General features: G+C 35.2%; 1 non-coding gene across 1 annotated transcript; it reads left to right on the forward strand.

Moving 5' to 3' along the window:
• The first annotated feature begins 2378 nt into the window (after positions 1 to 2378).
• On the forward strand, positions 2379 to 2485 carry LOC126025332 (U6 spliceosomal RNA). The gene has a single exon (XR_007501348.1). It is a non-coding gene; the product is annotated as a U6 spliceosomal RNA (small nuclear RNA).
• The last annotated feature ends 13782 nt before the right edge of the window (positions 2486 to 16267 follow it).

Below are 16267 nucleotides of genomic sequence, written 5' to 3' on the forward strand. Positions count from 1 at the left end.
CTAAATCTCTTTCTACACACTTGGTCTCTGTCTTCTTCCAGGAAACTCCATGTGTGAGTGAAAGCAGTATAGAAATTTTAGGCTACTTCATGAAAAAACAGAATTCATTACAAATTGAATGTTAAGAAAAATGAAGATAAAATACTTATAGTTCTTATGGTCAGAGTGCACAATTGGCAGGAGCACAAGCTTTGGCTGTAGGAGACCCAGATATGATCTATGGTACATCATGGTTTGCTGAGAACTACTAAAATGTCCATTCAGCATTGAGTTGTAGTAAAACAAACCAAGATTTCATTAACCAAGAGCACTAACCAAGAGCACGATCCAGGATTCCACTTATCAGGATTCCACATGCCTCTTACCCCAGCCAAAAGAAAAATCTAGAGAATGGTAACTTTTAGGTTTCCTTAGGTATCTAGGTATATACTTTATATAAAGTATATGACAACATATAAATAGAAGCAGAATTTGAAGGAGAAATGACCTTTTTGTGTAATTTTATCATGTATATAAACAAAACTGTAAAAGCATATTATATACAAAGATATTAAGCTGAATTATATTAAATTGCAATTTTTATAGGTCAAAAACTGTCAAATGATAGCAATTTTAAACGGATCAGCCTAATAATTACATATTAGCTTCTTCATGGGAAAATTAGCTTTTTTATTAAAACTTATGTAGGTCATATAGACTCTAGAAAGGTAATAGCTGTCATATTCAAAAGATAATCTTTTAGATAATGAAATATCATTTACATTTAAACCTCCAAAGCAAGAATATAAGTTACATAATATTGCCTTAAAGCATATTAGGGGTTCCTGATGGTGTTGGGAACTCTGTTTTATATCAATTTTCTTGAGAAACTTAAAACATAATTGTCATAAATAGATCTTTAAAAGGTCATAGATTACTTAATTTCAATGGCAAAGCTTTCAAAAATATGTTGCTTCTTTCATTACAAAAGGACAGCAAATACGACTGTGGTATGCTTTTTGTTTTATACCAAAATATTAGTTTGCAGCACCCAAAATATCTATAAGCAATTTTAGATGAGATAAAAAACTATGAATTATTTTTCCATTTTGGAGGTTTCCTGGTTCTGTGTTGAAAGGTATTTTTCTCCCCTTATATTTTTCTTTTTTCTTTTTTTGTTAAAAAATTTCTTGAGGGTGCCGGAGTTATGGCACAGCCGTTGGGCATTTGCCTTGCACGCAACTGCTCAGGATGGACAGGGTTTCAATCCCAGGAGTCCCATATGGTGCCCCGAGCCAGCAGAGATTTCTGAGCACATAGCCAAGAGTAACCACTGTGTGTCACTGGGTGTGGCCCAAAAACCAAAAAAATATTTTTTTTTATTGAGACCAATATGAATTACAGGTATTTCACATTTGTATTTAAGGTACATAGTGACAGTGAATTAGGGTCATTTCCACCACCACCAGTGTTGACCTCCCTCTACTATAGTACCTAGCATCCCCCTGGACTGCTAGTGTAACAGGTTCCTTTTGCTTGTTATAGTTACAGTTATATCACTATATAGTTATAGTCTCTTCATTCTATTGTTAACTTTAGGTTGGGTATTTAGATCTTACTATTTTTTATTTCCACTCAGTGCTCCTGAGAATGCTTGACCTCTCCCATCTACCTTTTTTTCCTCTCAATTTGTAGGAAGACAGAAATATGAGACAGAACATAATTCTTTTTCTATGGTTCTCTTAAAAAAAGTAGGCAGGGACCCCTCTCTAGAAGCTATAAACATAATTAAAAGAGAAAAATAAATAAATAAATGGAGGGGCAGGTGTGGCAAGGCTTTTTCTGTTTTGTTTTGTTTTTCCATAAGTTCAGTAAACATTGGGGAAATTAGAAAGGAAATTACCTTGGCCTAAGAGATACAAGGTGTCTCTACCCTTGAAGCATACTTTCTGAGGCTGACTACAGGCTCTGGTTATGTTCATTGTCAGACACCAAGGTCTTTCTTAATGGTGCCAGGAAATATTCTATCAGTCACCATTGTCAAAGTCAATCTTCTTTAATTAGAGATTTTGGTTATTGTACAGATCCTAGGGTGAAGCCTAGGTAAAAAGTCTTTCTTTATGGTCCCAGGAAAAGTTTTGCTCAGTGGTGGTTGTAATCAGTCTTCTGTAAATAGTGATTTTGTTTTTTGCACAGATCCTAGGATGGAGGATATTCTGATTACATCTCACTGTTAGGTGATGAGGTAGGGCAACCTGCCCTTAGATCAGTGCTTCTCAATTATTTTCTGTCATGCCCCCATAGGAAGAAGAAAACATTTTTCATGCTCCCCGTGTGACTGTAAATATTATCTTTATTAAAAAAAAACTTTAACCTGCAAAACAAAAACATATAAAATAGTGCTTGCTTCGGCAGCACATACACTAAAATTGGAATGATACAGAAAAGATTAGCATGGCCCCTGTGCAAGGATGACATGCAAATTCGTGAAGCGTTCCATATTTTTAGGTTTCTTTTTTTCCTTTTTTTTTTTGTCTATGAAGTTGCTGTTTATTTTTTTTGGTCTGTTTGATGTATGTGTGAAACATGTTGTCCAACAATAAACAGGAATTTTATTTTGCTGAGTTGTTCTAACTAACTAACTAACTAACTAACTAACTATATATATATATATATATATGTGTATATATATATATATATATCCAGACATCACCTCTTGAGCTGATTTTTAAATCCGAGGTGATGTCTGGATTAATGGCTACAATGAGCATCTTCTGCAGTGCATAGCTTTTCGAAGTGGGGTTTGGAGCAGGACACAGCAACTCTCAGATCCAGAGACATACCGAGATAAATTCGGGGCTTAGCTTGTTATGACAGTGTTTGCCGAGGTCAAATGCACCTCCCTTTATGGACCCTCGAGCCCCCCTGGGGGACGCACCCCACTATTTGAGAACTACTGCCTTAGATCAAGATTTTTGCTGTTTCCTCATCGTTAGGTTGTGGAGGATTTTGATTCCTGGTGCTGGTGCAGGGAACTGTGCCAGTTCTAAGGTTGGGTTCTGGGGTTCGGGGTTGGACGGTAGATGTCTGATCATATGAGGTCTAAGTCAAGTCCCCATGACAAATGTTCAGGGTGGAAGAAGCCCCTGTATTATACAATTTATGGATTGTTATCCCTATTAGATAAGAGCTTGTTTCTATACGTAAGATTTCTGCATTTTAGTAGGCCATATTATATTATTGGTGCATTTGGGAGTAAAACTGACAAGCTATACACCTACAGTGTTCAGAGTATCTACCATTTAAATCATTGTGTTTTTTCATGGAGATATTCTATTTTTTTTAATCTTTATTTAAACACCGTGATTACAAACATGACTGTAGTTGGGTTTTAGTCACAAAAAGAACACCCACTTCACCAGTGCAACATTCCCACCACCAATGCACCCCATATCCCTTCACCCATACTCCCTGCCTGTCTTGAGACAGGCATTTTACTTCTCTCACTCATTAACATTGTCATGGTACTTGTTAATGTTCTAACTGCACTAACCCCTCCTTGTGGTGAGCTTCATATTGTGAGCCGGTCCTTCCTTACTAAATCCAGTGTATTACAGATTATTTAGTCTTTGATATATGTGCCCAGTCAAAACTAGTAATGAATTTGAAGTAGCAGCTATAGCTACAGAAGAGAGCTCTTCAATGGGAGCTGGGTTTCCCTGAGAGAAACATAGCTTAACAGAACAGGATGTGAAAAGTAGTACTTTGACTTAGGGCCAATTGGCTAAGGACCAATTTCCTATTTTGTTGACAGCTCTTTCTTACCATTAATTTATAAACCCTTCTTGGTGTGAAGGAGGCTGATGAATACTCTCTTATTTTTATTTATTTATTTGTTTGTTTATTTTGTTTTTGGATCACAATTAATAGAGCTTGGTGGCTACTTACTCCTTGCTCCGTGTTAAAGATTCACTAGAGATAGAACCAGAATATTAATCACATAAAGTTAGCACCTTTATAATATCACATAAATCTGGTGATATTTCAAAGTTCAAAGACTTTTTCACTTAGGACCAGAGTGCTAGTACAATGGATCTGAATTGGAATCAATTCATGGCATCCCATATAGCCCCTAATGTCTTTTCTCCTGCTTTCCCAAACTGTTTCTGATAGCTTATATCCACTAAATATGATTGGAAGTCCCAGGTTAATATAGTATGTATGGCTAATATGGTCTATAGATCAACACAGCACATGCTAAATCCAACCCACAGCTTTTGTTTTTAAAAAGATTTATTGTAACACAGTCTTCTAATTTATTTAAATATTATCTGGTGAAGTTTTTATGCATTCACACTAACTAGCAAAGCCTACATGGATGGTCATGGAAACTATATGCTGAGTGAAATGAGTCAGAGAGATAGACACAGAATAGTCTCATTCAGCTGTGTTTTTTTTTTTTAAATAAAAGACAGTATGAGAATAATACCATAGACATCTGTAGTATCTTAAGGATCATGTATTCCATATTCTTGAAAGGTATGTAAAATTTTAATTTCAGACTGTGAATCAGATATAAATATGAACAAGTAACTTGGATTCTAATTTAAAAATTATTAAAATTTGTAAAATTCATCACAATATATTAAATTCATTAAAATTCTTCACAATTTATCAAAATTTATTGAAGATTGATTTTAAGCCTTTCTATGCTTTAGTGAGAATAAACTTTAAGAATAAACAATGCCTTTCCTTCCAATTCATGACATTATTTATCTTTCTCACATGCCATTATAACTGTCTTTATAACTTATTATTATTATTATTTTTTCTCCAGCATTTGTCTGGGCATCCTTTGTGATACTAAAGATCAATCAGATGCAAGACAAGCATCTTGACCCCTATTATATCTCTCTGGCTTCTCCATTTTTTCATTAACTTTTCCTTCTTAAAGTGTGGATGCAGAGATCAAATATGTAATTTCACATGGAAAGCAAATGCTCTGTTGTTGAACTATATCCCTGACATAGCAACTACATTTTCACTTCATCTATTTAATTGATCTTATTTTTATCTATGTTAATAAAATAAACTGTTGTCATTTTCATGCTCTCTATTGCTCCAAATTCTTTGTAGTTGCAGGACTACAGTCCATAGCATTAAAATATTTTCTTCTCTTATTGGACACGTAATTCTCCTCATGAGTAGTTTATATAGTAGTAGCTAAATTGCTAAAGACTAGAGAAAGTATTATTTTTTAGTTTGTAACAACAATATTATATAAAATAATATAGTCATGTGATTAATACTGTTACCTTTACTAAAATGTTGAATCAAATATGACATGCCATCACTTTTGCCAATTTCTATTAGTCATAACAAGTGACCTGTTCCACAAATATTCAAAGGGAGACCTCTGAATATAGATCTGGTTCACTGGAATATATACAGTATTGTAAAATTGTCTCACTGTGGATATGATATACTAAGAGGCAAATGAGAAGAGCAACTAGAAAGGTATAGCTTAGATCCTAAAATAAATATAAGTTAATTATGAGTAATCAGAATATTGAAGGCAATAAACTTATCCTTCAAACTTACATCCACTTTCTATACCAGAACTAGTCTCTGCCCTAAATTTATCAACTGAAGAACATAATGCCTAACTTTCCTGTAACACAACGGTAAATTACTCATCAGAGGAGAAAAGAGAGCTCACAAATGTTTTACTATTTGAAGGAAAAATAGTTGACATCGATACCCAGAAATAGAAGTCGACGCCATTGTCTATTTCATAACGTGAAGAAATTTCGAGGTCAGTAAAGGAATGAATTGAGTATGGGTACACCTTAAAGCAGCTAATTTTTTGATAGTTGTTTTGTTGTTATATATATGAAATGAATACTAGTTATTAATTTCTAAAATTTCCTTTCCCTTACACAAATTCAAGAAAAATGTTTGTATTCTGTGAAAACAGCAGGTCTGAAAGATGCAGTCTATAAAGCTGCAGGTATATTTCTTGATCATATTTTTATTGATTTTATATTTTGGCCACATCCAGCAGTGTTCAAAGCCTAATCCCAGCTTTTTTCTTGGGTATAATTCGTGGTGATGCTCAGGAGATCAGGTAATACCAGGAGTTATTAACACAGATCTCCTGCTTGCAAAGCATATGTTCAACACACTGATCAATTTCTCCATCCCACATATATCTTCATTTATATTTCTGTTTGCATTTTTTGGGCCCCGCTTGACAGTATTAAAGATTTACTCCTGTTCTGTGCTCAGGGACTTCTCCCGGGTAGTTTTTGGGGGACCACATATGGTGCCCGAAATTGAAGTAGGGTTAGCCACATGTAAAGAGAAAGTCTTACCTTCTGTACTATATGCCACCCATTTATGTATTTTATTCACTTTCTTGCTAATGTTCTCATAAGAATCCCAGAAGATGAAAGCAGATTATTTCAATCTCAACCATGTAGTAGCACTATTGTCAGCATTGCAGAAGTTTCTCTGTCAAAGAAATAGTTTGTTTTCATGTAGAATAAACATTTGAAACCTTACTCTAACAACATGTTAATTTTGTTTCCTTTCTCATAATATTGTCCATAGGGATATGAGATAATTTGAATAGTGATATAACATCATTTTGGCCTGTTATATTGATGAGATCATGGTCATTAGAACAGATGAGCAGAATGTGACAAATTAACTACAATGGAAATCTAGGGAAGAAACACATTTCAGAAGTTAGGAGATGAACATTGTCTTGATGAACACAATTTCTGCAGATTCAGAGACCTGCAAAATTCATTAAATTTTTAGAGCTTCATGACTAAAGACATATCTTGACTTTCCCTTCAAAAATTATAAATTATTTTATCCTTACATTTTCTTTTGGGGGGGCACATCCGTATATTCTCAGGGGTTACTCCTGGCTCTGTGCTCAGAAATCACTCCTACCAAGCTCAAGGGACCATATGGGATGCTGGGGATGGAATCTGGGTCTGTCCTGGGTTGTTTGAGTGCAAGGCAAATGCCCTACTTCTGTGCTATCTCTCCAACTCTATCCTTACATCTTCTGTAAACCAGAATAAATTTCAATATCTGGCTATTTCTAGGTTTTGAGGTATTGTATTGCAACCCAGGCAATATTTCTCTGTCAGCTTTTAGGAGAGCCCAAAGCAGGTGAAGTCTATGCAGTAGATTTAGTAGGTCTAACTGCAGTAGACACTGAAGTGCAAAGCTTCAATGACAGGGTAGCTTTGAAGTTAATGACACTAGGAAAGTTATAATTCCAGAATTTGTGGTCTCATACATGCATGGATTAAAAATATTGTTGTACTACTTAAGGAATTAGCCACAGGAGACTCATCTACACTTAAACATTATTGAGATGCAGTGATTAGATCCAATGCTGTCAGTGTTCAGTTTTGTAAATACCGATAGATTGGGAGGATATTTTCATATGGCAGAGATGGGAATGATTAAGGAGACATTATGCAGGTTGTAAAATGACTCCTGGCTGTCTCCAACTTCTGACATTTTCTCCCTTGCATATTTCCTTTGCCTTAAGTATAGACCTAATTGTTCATTTTTAGAGGACAGTTTACCACAGAAGTTATGAGACATTATGAAATTTGGTGATTAAGATCATAATGTCAGTCTTGCTTGTCGTCTCACTTTCTCAGTCTCTTATTGCTTGCTTGTTTCTGCAATGCAATTGCAACATTACAGAGTGCCTCATAAAGAGCTCCACATTAAAATAAAACAAATATAGTCTTTATTCAGTAAGGATGAATATTTGAATAATATCAATAGTTATGTGGGTGAACTTGCAAGTGAATTATTCTTAGCAAACCCTGGGATGTCTATAGCCAAAATGATGCTTGGTAGTCTACTAGAATTTTTTTTTTTTTTTGGTTTTTCGGGCCACACGCATTTGATGCTCAGGGGTTACTCCTGGCTAAGCGCTCAGAAATTGTCCCTGGCTTGGGGGGACCATATGGGACGCCAGGGGATCAAACCGTGGTCCTTCCTTGGCTAGCCCTTGCTAGTCAGACACCTTACCTCTAGCGCCACCTCACCGGCCCCTCTACTAGAAATTTCTAAGGCAGAAAATGGTGCTAGCATTGTCCAGATTCCTGATTCACAGGAACTTTATAGTAATATTATGATTTCAAACCACTAAATGTTATAGAAATTTGCAGTAAAACAAATAAAAATTATAGCATCCTGTTTTTCAGTCTGAGAGTCATGTATTCCAAACTCTGTTTTACAGAGAAAAATGAATCTCATGATAATTAAAGATATACATATTTTTTAAAACAAGTTTTTCAATCACACTGAGATTTATTTTATTTTCTAATTCAAAAAACACCAAATCTTGGAAGGTGTTTTAGTAAATAAATGGTTTAACTATGAAATCATAAAGCTAGAAGGGAATTTAAGGATCAGCTAGTGCACTCACTAGCTTACAAATAAGAAAATATCTACTTAAAAAAATCCTCTTTGTAATTTCTTTCTAGAGTGAGTTATGAACTGCATGATAAAACCGGGCTTATAACTTTAACTCACCTTATTTTTGAAACCCCAAACAGTGTAATCCAATTTCACCAACTACTTTATTCACTAGTCTTGACTTTTGGCAATAGTCAGAAAAAAAAATCAAATCTCCTGTCAAAGGATGAAGATTTGTCACTATTGAGGGTAGTCAAGGAAATTAGCTTCAGGGTCTGAAAGCAATTTCAAGAGGAGTTCTAAAACTGTTTTAAGCAATGACAGTACTGCTGGAATAAATGTACTTGCTGCCAGGGCAGCTACTTTGAATTGGGAATAGTCATTTGAATCGGTAATTTCTGCTTTGTTTCTTAATGAGTAGAAACATTATAGTTTGAAAGTATATAAAATAATAGCTATCCAGCCCATAACAACAAGAACAGCTAGAATTCACATAAATATTTCAAATAGTACTTTAAACTTTGCTCAGCAAAGTATACTTACCATCTTTAATAGGACCTTTTTGCCTTTTTAGGGTAGTTATCAGATATTTGTATTACTGTTATTTTACCATGAATTATCTCATTAACTATTGATTTATTTAATATTTTACTTTAATATCATATCTAGTTACTGACTATGTTCATAACTATAATGATTATTATCATGATTTTTTATCATCATGATTTTTAAATAATAAATTGTAGATGTCCATTTTATACTTCTATATTTATATACCTACCGATACTTAAAATATATCTGTCTTGAATCACAAACATTTTTACATTACTTGTTTACTTTGCAGGATTATTTGTGACTCTCTGGAATACAATTATTGAAAAAAATTTGTGATCTTTTCTGGTTTCAATAGAAAAGAATTCTATAGATGGTTGAACTGCCATAATCATAATGAAAACAGTAGGAATATTGATGACTTTTGTTTGGATTGCTGCTTTGATTCTTATGACATTAAAATATTTCTAAGGGTAAATGATGTTTAATATATTGCTAACAGGTCATAACTTGAATAAACATTTCCCACTGTGAAAAGTACAGAGCATATAGACATTTTTATATATGAGATAATAGGATCTTGGCATAAAGGAAAAAAGTATAATTTTTGCAACAATGGATTAAACCAACTTCAAAAACTTATTTAGCCTGCCTAAAACAACCTTTTCAGGAAAAAATAAAGTATTCTTGGGGCTGGAGAGATAGCACAGCAGTAAGGCGTTTGCCTTGCATAAAGAAGGTCTCTGGTTGGAATCCCTGCATCCCATAAGGTCCCGTGAGCCTGCTGGGGGCAATTTCTGAGCGTAGAGAGAGGAATAACCTCTGAGCATTGCTGGGTGTGACCCAAAAACAAAAAAAAAAAAAAAGGAATTCTGCATCCTCATTCTGCATCCTCATGGAAATCTCTCTTCATGAATAAATAGAAAGCATCTTCAAATTGTACCTGAAGCTACTACTCTCACTTTGCTCTCTGCCATGGTTCCAGTATTGCTCATTTTGGGAGACATTGATCTATCTTTATATATTTCAGTTTTATCATGATTCAGTTAAAATTGCTTATGACTTTCTTACACTTAAAATGATGGCCTCTTTTCATCTTTCAAGAATCTTGTTGAATTTTATTGAAATTTGGAATGTCTGTTTATAGGACATATATTTTTAATTTTAGCTCCACTGTGCTAACACAGGTTGTCTAGTTTTCATTCTCCAGAGAAAATGCAAAATTTATTCTGGTCCTAACATGTGATAAATGACTCATAGTGGAAGTATCTTATGTCATTCCTCTAAGCTGAATCAGCCTGCACTGCTACCATCCTGGATATTCCTCACATGGTCAATGATGAGTGCTAGATGGTCAACTCATGTCCAGTATTAGGATGACACTATACTTCCATTCAGATTGTTCAGATTGTGAATTTGGTGCCAGAGAAATAGTACAGAGGTTAAAACATCGCTTTAAATATGACCAACTGTGGATTCAATCCTGGCTCTGCATATGATCTCTGAGCACAGTCAAGATTAAGTCCTGAACACAACCTAGTATATTCCAAAAACAAACAAAATATTAAAACAAATAGGGAACTCGAGAAGTAAAAGCTCATTTTCCACTTGAAGTAACAATTCAGTAGAATGTTTTATTTTTTTTTAATCAGAGGAGCTATTAAAAAAAACCTCATAGGTATACATGATGTACTTCTATAAATCGGAATCAGATTTTGGTGGTATAATTTCACCTCATGAAGACCATGCAGCATCTCCCTTATTCTTTCATTGGTATATCTTTCTTTCAAACTTTCTACTGATATTTTTTCCTTTTTCTTATGTTTTCTACCTCACTTTGCTGTAGTCATTCAGAACTAAATAGAGTGCCAACCTCTGAACCAATCTATAGTATATTGCTGTGACCTGAATCTCATTTTCTCAGTTACCAATAAATTGCAATTCATTCTTCACAGCTTCCTGACATAACCTCTGACTGGTTCACACTAAATCTTTACTGTATTTTAGAAATCTAACCTGCTGTAGACTTCAGTTTACTTTTAAGGTAACTCAATATGTCTTTCTAGGAAGAAGGCTTTTCTAATAAGTATTAATATTATTTCTTTTAAAATCTCAAATATGGTTCAAAAATGTTGGAGAAACTATAGGAATGATGTACAATGACTCTTTAAAAATCATTTTTTCTAATAGCATTTCAACTTGAAGAAATGTGACATCTTGATGCGAAATAACTGAGCTTTACTCTTTCTTTCATTTTATTTAAAAAAGAAAAGTACCACAGTATGCAGATTTTCTGAAGTCAAGATTTTTCTTTGATGGGTTGAGAACTTTTCTGAACTCTTTCTATGAGAAGTAATTGAATGTATGCATATGATGAATAACAATTCAGACCAGTCATTGCAAGCATACCAATTGATTCTCTTGAAAACAAGAGGGCACTGTTTAAAAAAAAAACTCAAAAAGAGTTTGGTAAAGAGAGTTATAGAAACCATAGAATTTCAGATATCACTGATTATTAGAAATATATCATCAACTACTTTTCTGTACCAATACCACTATCCTATTGAAGAAGAGCCTAGATCATCACCAAGTTCCTTGTAAATAGTTTCTAAATAGAGAGCTTGCACTTTATTTTACAGACCAGGTCACTAGTACCTGATGTATACATTACATGAAAGATATTTTGGGTAGAGAGTGATAGCATAGCAGGTAGGGCATTTGCAGCAGGTAGGGCATTTGCCTTGCAAGAAGCGGACCTAATTACACCCAATCCATCCCATATGGTCCCCAGAGGCTGCCAGGAGTAATTTCTGAGCACAGAGCCAGGAGTCACCATGGAGGGCCTCTGGTTGTAGCCCCCAAACAAAACAAAACAAAACAAAACAACCAAACAAAGAGAAATCTATTCTATTAATATACCAGGTAAGAAAAACATTCTTTGAACAAACTTCCTGAAATATGGAAAGAGAATTTTTAGCCCTGCATTTGAAGGAATGATGTGTATACAAAGAAGCAAATTTGTAGTTATGCTTGACTAGAGTTGAATCCCATCAGGAGCAAAGCCTTAATGAGTTTACCTAACTGCTACATAGTTTCACTAGAAGATGGCCCTCTTTTGTCTCTGGTTTGTCTCAATTAATGCACATTTAACAATAATTACATTGTCAGGAAAAACTCTCAGAAGCCTCCCAAAATGGTATTTCTGTCTGTTTCAAAGTAGATAATCATAGGGGTGAGAGACAAAAGGATACTTTAAAGAGAACAACATTCTGAAAGCTAAGTATAAAGGGGATAGAAGCAGGGTCTTCTTGATCAAGTAAGTCTATTTTTGCCTAAATCATTACACTTTTTAAAGGGCATGTAAACAGTTCCTCCCTTTATATCAAGAATTAGAGTTACTGTAAAAAATACCAAGTAAGAAAATATCAAAGTTATAGTCTGAGAAAAAAAAATTGACAAGTGGTCAAATTGTCCCAGGTAGATTTTTTAGATGAAAACGCTGAGACCTTCTCAGAATCAGGGTAGGAAGACTGTTCCTTTTTAGAGCGACCCAGCAGCCACTACAACTGACCTTCTCAGACAAATAAAATGGCCCAGCTCTATACTAATCTTGAAAAGATGCCAAGTCATCATATTGTCCTGGGGAAAGTAGATTGAGGCCTTCTTGGAATAGGGGCAAGCAGATTAGATTTCCTTTCCTTCAAGAGAGGTCCTGCAGCGATCACACAAAAACAATAACAAAGGCTCACTAGCTGAACTTGCACCTAACAGCTCAATAAGTCTTCAGATAATGACTTCAGTTATACAACTTTCCCACCTTATTTGATGTGCTCCTACTGGACTGTCAGAACTGTGAAATTTGGACCTTCAGAAGCTGTGGAACTGGAATGACTCAGCAGTTTGATATCTCTCTGAGATTAGTCATGGATTTAGGACATTTATATGGCAGAGTAAATTGGTTATAGGTGAGGTACTCCGCTTTCCAAAAGGGAGGGACTAGGTTTACCTCCATCCAGAGATGGGCCCATTGATCATGGCCCTGAGAAACACCTTCCAGGGATAACTCAGCTGCAGTATCACTCCGTTGTTTAATGTTTTTAATTGACACTTATTTTTTTAATATATTTATTTAAACACCTTGATTACAAATATGATTATAGTTGGGTTTCAATCATATAAAGAATACCCCAATTCACCAGTAAAACATTCTCATCACCAATGTCCCAAATCTCTCTCCTCCCCACCCCACCCCCACCTGTACTCTAGACAGGCTTTCTACTTCCCACATTCATTCATATTGTTATGATAGTTCTCAATGTAGTTATTTCTCTAAATGCACTCATCACTCTTTGTGGTGAGCTTCATGTCATGAGCTGGACCTTCCAGCCCTCATCTCTTTTGTATCTGAGAATTATTGCAAAAATATCTTTTATTTTTTCTTAAAATTTATAGATATGTGAGATTATTCTGTGTCTAATTCTCTCCTTTCGACTTATTTCAGCATAATAGATTCGATGTACAACCATATATAGGAAAATTTTATGTCTTCATCTCCTGACGGCTGCAAAATATTCCATTGTGTATATGTACCACAGTTTCTTTAACCATTCATCTGTTGAAGAGCATCTTGGTTGTTTCCAGAGTCTGGCTATTGTAAATAGCGCGGCAATGAATATAGGTGTTAGGAAGGGACTTTTGTATTGTATTTTTGTGTTCCTAGGGTATATTCCTAGGAGTGGTATAGCTGGATCGTATAGGAGCTCAATTTCCAGTTTTTGGAGGAATTTTTATATTGCTTTTCATAAAGATTGGACTAAATTGCATTCCCACCAGCAGTGAATAAGTGTTCGTTTCTCTCCACAACCAAGCCAGCACTGCTTGTTTTCATTCTTTGTGATGTGCACCAATATCTGTGGTGTGAGATGGTACCTCATAGTTGTTTTGATTGCATCTCCATGATGATTAGTGATGTGGAGCATTTTTTCATGTACCTTTTGTCCATTTGTATTTCTTCTTTGACAAAGTGTTCATTTCTTCTCCCCATTTTTCGATGGGATTAGATGATTATTTCTTGTAAAATTCCTCCACTGCCTTATATATTTTGAATAAAAGCCCCTTATATGATGGGTACTAGGTGAATAGTTTCTCCCACTCAGAGGGTGGCTCTTGTATCCTGGGCACTATTTCCTTTAAGGTGAAGAAGTTTCTCAGCTTAATATGTAACCATCTATTTATTTGTGCTTCCACTTGTTTGAAGAGTGCTGTTTCCTCCTTAAAGATGCCTTTAATCTCAATATCATAGAGTGTTTTACCTAAATGTTGTTCTATATACCTTATGGTTTCAGGTCTGACATCAAGGTCTTTAATTCATTTGGATTTTACCTTTGTACATGGTGTTAGCTGGGGGTCTGAGTTCACTTTTTTGCACGTGGCTAATGAGCTGTGTCAACACCACTTGTTGAAGAGACTTTCCTTGTTCCATTTAAGATTTCTTATTCCTTTATCAAGAACTAAGTGATTGTATGTCTGGGGAACATTCTCTGTGTACTCAAACCTATTCCACTGATTTGAGGGTCTGTCTTTATTCCAATACCATGCTGTTTTGATAATTATTGCTTTGTAATACAGTTTAAAATTGGGGAAAGTAATGGCTCCCATATTCCTTTTGCCAAGGATTGCTTAAGCTATTCGAGGGTGTTTATTGTTCCAAATAAATATCAGAAGTGTTTGATCCACTTTGAAAAATGTTATGGGTATATTTAGAGAGATTGCATTAAATCTATAGAATGCTTTGGGGAATATTACCATTTTATGGATGTTAATTCTGCCAACCCATAAGCCGGGTATGTGTTTCCATTTCCATGTGTCCTCTCTTATTTCTGGGAGCAGGGTTTTATAGTTTTCTTTGTATAGGTCCTTCACATCTTTAGTCAAGTAGACTCCAAGATATTTGAGTTTGTGTGACACTAATGTGAATGAGGTTATTTTCTTAATGTCCATTTCTTTCCTATTATTATTGGTATATAAAATGGCCATTAATTTTTGTGAGTTAATTTTGTAGCCTGCCACAATGCTATATGAATCTATTGTTTCTAGAAGCTTTTTGGTAGAGTCTTTAGGGTTTTCTTTTTTTTTTAATATAAATTTTTATTTTGATCATAGTAGCTTACATATTGTTGACAATAATATTTTAGGTACATATTTACATAAAACCAGGGGGGATTCCCATCGCCAAATTGTCCTCCCTACACCTCCGTTTCTGTCCTACCTCCCTTTTCCTTTTCCCTCACCCCAGGGCAGCTAGAATATGTGGTCCCCTCTGTATCTAACCCACTACTTAGTAGTCTTGCACCTGTTTGGTCTTGATGCCTCCCTTATTTCCCCCTCTAACTGGAGTCAGGACTAGCTAGTTCAAGTTGCGTGGTTTTGTTTGAAGGAGAGAAAAGTAATAAACTGGGGTAAGAGTCTAATACCCCGAAAATGGGCGGAGTCCTTCTAAAGGCTCTCATCATCAATTTGGGAGATGGAGAAAAAGAAGGTGAAACACTCCACTAGTACCAAAAGAAGTGTCAAATATCCAGTGAGGGCTCCAGCTAGTAGAGTATCATGTCATCTGCAAACAGCGAGAGCTTGACTTCTTCCTTTCCTCTCTGGATTCTCTTGATATCTTTTTCTTGCCTAATTGCTATAGCAATTACTTCCAGTACTATGTTGAATAGCAGTAGTGAGAGAGGACAGCCCTGTCTTGTACCAGAATTTAGAGGAAAGCTTTTAGTTTTTCTCCATTGAGGATAATATTTGCCCCTGGCTTGTGGTAGATGAACTAATTATATTGAGAAAGGTTCCTTTTATTCCTATCTTGCTGAGAGTTTTTATTAAGAATGGGTGTTGGGCCTTATCAAATGCTTTCTCTGCATCTATTGATAGGATCATGTGATTTTTTATTTTTCTTGTTGTTGATGTTGTGTATTATGTTGATAGAATTACGGATGTTAAACCGTCCTTGCATTCCTGGGATGAAACCTACTTGATCATAGTGAATGATTTTCTTGATGAGGCATTAGATTCTATTTGCCAGGATTTTGTTGAGGATCTTTGCATCTGTGTTTATCAGGGATATTGGTCTGTAATTTTATTTTTTGGCAGAATCTCTGTCTTGTTTTGGTATCAAGGTGATGTTGGCTTCATAAAAGCTGTTTGGAAGTGTTCCCGTTTTTTCAAGTTCTGCCAGGATTGGTACTAGTTCCTCTTGAAAGGTTTCAAAGAATTCATTAGT

This window comes from Suncus etruscus, chromosome 1, assembly GCF_024139225.1.
Source record: "Suncus etruscus isolate mSunEtr1 chromosome 1, mSunEtr1.pri.cur, whole genome shotgun sequence".
Taxonomy (NCBI): Eukaryota; Metazoa; Chordata; class Mammalia; order Eulipotyphla; family Soricidae; genus Suncus; species Suncus etruscus.